The 3,183-nt window shown below is 47.6% G+C and overlaps 1 long non-coding RNA gene across 1 annotated transcript; it reads right to left on the bottom strand.

Annotated features, from left to right (window-relative positions):
• Positions 1-879: 879 nt before the first annotated feature.
• LOC123039991 (uncharacterized) lies at positions 880-1,586 on the bottom strand. The gene is made up of 2 exons (XR_006418031.1): positions 1,304-1,586; positions 880-1,208 (listed from the first exon to the last, which is right to left on the bottom strand). It is a non-coding gene; the product is annotated as an uncharacterized lncRNA (long non-coding RNA).
• Between the last annotated feature and the right edge of the window lie 1,597 nt (positions 1,587-3,183).

Below are 3,183 nucleotides of genomic sequence, written 5' to 3'. Positions count from 1 at the left end.
GACGACCACCTCTCCTGTTGCCGCCGCTTGAAGAAGAGGAGGAGGGCGAGCGTCTCCCTCGGTCGCGGCCTCTATTGCCGCGCCCGCGCCCTCTGCCGCGAGGCTGGCCACGCCCCCTGTACACCAGATTTGCGGAGGTGTTGAAGCCAGCTTCTGGACCGTCGCCTAGCATCTCCACCTGTTGATCGAAGGCAGCGATCTGGGCGAAGAGTTCGTCGACGGTGATGGAGGATTTGACGGCGCCGATCGCCGCCACGACCGGATCATAGTCCCGATCGAGACCAGCAAGGACATAGTCCACCATCTCCGGATCAGAGACATGCCGGCCTGCTACAGCAAGTTCATCCCCCAGATTTTTCATCCGGGCGATGTAGGAGGTGCTTGACATGGAGCCCTTCTTGGTGGTGGTGATGGCAATTCTCAAATTCGTGATTCGAGATTGAGACTGTGAAGCAAACATGGTGATGATGGCAGTCCATAAATCAAAGGTATTTTCTTTACTCACAACTTGGGCGAGGATTTCCTTTGACAGAGAGTTCAGGAGATAGCCGAGGACTTGCTGATCTTTGGACAGCCATGGCGCATAGAGGGGATTGGGCACCGTGACCATCGTCTTGTCCGACTGCTGCTGCTGCTGCTGCTCCGTCTTTGGGGGTGTTGCGTCGGTTCCATCCAGGAGGCTGGTGACCTGCGCTCCTCGCAGGGCCGGCATCACTTGAGCCTTCCATAGGAGAAAGTTCCCCTTGGTAAGCTTCTCGGCAGGAGGTGCACCTAGGTTGAGGGCAACAGGAGCCGAGGAGGACATGGTGATCTGATTTTTGGTGGTTGATGGAGCTTTGGCTAGATAGATGGAAAGAGGATGGTTCTGATACCACGTCAGATGGAAGCGTTCCTACTCTCCGTGAAGAGCCGCGTGAGCTTATATTGATCGAGGACAAGAAGGGCCCTTGCCATGGCTTACAAGTTGAACCAAATCGCTAGGATACAGGTCCGGTACATAAGGATAGAGATACATGTTGTTACGGGAGAGAGGAGAAGATAAACAGTTGAGATGACAATCTATCTCTAATTCTAACATAGGCGAAACCGAGCCGTTGCATTGTGTCGATGAGTCTGAGCATTGCAGGCTGGTCGTCACCCCTTCCCGCCGCCACCAGCCGTTCCCTCACGCCAGCCTTTAACTTGTCAAAGCTCCCTGGACCGCCGACCTGTACCGTCCGTGCATGCGCATACGTATTAACTTTTTTAGTACAATATTCATCGGATATATATCTGCAAAATTCCATATTTTTGAAGGGATTACCAGATCATGGCGGGGGTTGTTGAGAGACAGTAGAAGGGAGTCGTAGTCCCAGGAGTTGGGAGGGTAGTTGGCTGACCGCCGATGGGGCGCTGATGAGCAGCGAGCCGGCCGTCGCAGCTGATCCCCTGCCGGCGACGACAATGGCCGAAAGCACGTATATGCTGTGGCCATCGTTGGCTGCCAGGCCATGGTACTGCGGCAATCTTGATCTTCGCTTGATTAGTTAGGACGTACTTGACAGCACTTGGGAGCTGGCTACCTCTATCTACCAAGCCAATACTGATTGTTGTTTCAAAGTAAGCAGAATACTGATTCTTGTTTCAAAGTAAGCAGAATATATAGGCAAAGCTTGTATGAGCTACGTAGCTTCAATGGCTCGTCCGTGTACTATGGTTGTTGTTTTATATATATAAAGCGGCATGAAATCCCATTTCGTGTTTGGCTGAAAATTATGGGACATTAACATGTGCCATGACACTGATCGAAATGACACATTTTAAACAAGTTATGCGATGAATGTGGACTCTAGAGAAACCCAAGGGCCGTTGGCGGAGGCTCCTATACCCTGTGGTCCTGTTACACTCTTTTGTTTGGTTTTGCTTTTTCTAAGCGCCTGAAAGAGAATATGTTTAATCATCGCTGAGAAGCGTCTGATCAGATTTTAGAATTATGAAGCTATTTTTTTTCTGTTTGGTCTCTCCCCTTATGTCTGGTCTTGTTGTTGTAGTAGTAGAAAAACCGTGTTTGAAAGCCAAATGAGATACTTCTGTTTTCTCCTCCCACAATAAGGAACGTATATTCTCTATGGGATGGAGATGCAGTAATTGCATATGAAACAAATGAAATGAGAAATCACTTTTTTATTCTCCAGCCAGCTGGGCCGGGCTTGACAGAGCTTTGGTCTAAAATGCATATTTCTTTTTTCTTTTCCAAAAGAGGGCTCCCCGGCCTCTGCATTAGAATGATGCATATGGCCACCTTTATAAAAAGCAAATAGGTTCAATAAAGTCTTACAGTCTGAAAATAAAATAGCTCACAAAGAGCCACAACGCCAAAAACAAAAAAGCCAAGAGGCCACAACCGGCTAGCATAACAAAGATATGAAAACTAATTGCCTATCCTATTACATGACCACCATCCAAACCGGTTGAAGATATCCCGTGCTACCATCTCCCACCGGATAGATCCAGTAACCAAACACTCCCTGGCCTTCGTCGGAGTGAGTAACGACCACATACGGATCAGCGCAATGGCTCGGAATATAACCTGCAAAAAATGAATATTTGTTGTTCTGTTAAAAGCCAAATTATTTCTGCAATTCTAGATTGCCCACAACAAAGCACATACTCCTACGCGAATGTGTCTAGCTGTTTCGGACTCTATCCCAACAAGCCTTGTTCCAAATAACGTACTGACAGAATTCGGAGGAGGAATGTTAAAAGCAATGTGCACCGTCTCCCACAAAACTTTGGCCAGCGGCAATCAAAGAACAGGTGTTTGATAGTTTCATCCCGATCACAAAAACTACACCTAGTAGATCCTGTCCAGTTGCGCTTTACCAAGTTATCCTTTGTTAATATGACTTGTTTATGTACGAACCACATAAACACTTCAATTTTTAAAGGAACTTTGACTTTCCAAACATATTTCGAACTAGGAATGGCGCTAGAGTTGATGACACCGATATACATCGATTTAACTGTGAACTCTCCAGACCTAGTAAGCTTCCAGCAGAACTGATCGGACTGATGAGATAGCTGAACTCCATCAATCTACTCACCAAATGAAGCCATGCTTCCCACCGGTTACCAACAAGCGTCCTCCTAAAATGAATATTAAGGGGACTGGACTGCATTATCGTGGCAACAAAGGCATCACGT

The sequence above is a fragment of the Triticum aestivum genome, chromosome 2B, assembly GCF_018294505.1.
Source record: "Triticum aestivum cultivar Chinese Spring chromosome 2B, IWGSC CS RefSeq v2.1, whole genome shotgun sequence".
Lineage (NCBI taxonomy): Eukaryota > Viridiplantae > Streptophyta > Magnoliopsida > Poales > Poaceae > Triticum > Triticum aestivum.
The sequence above is the reverse complement of the archived record's forward strand: the minus strand, read 5'-3'. Positions and strand labels throughout refer to the sequence as shown.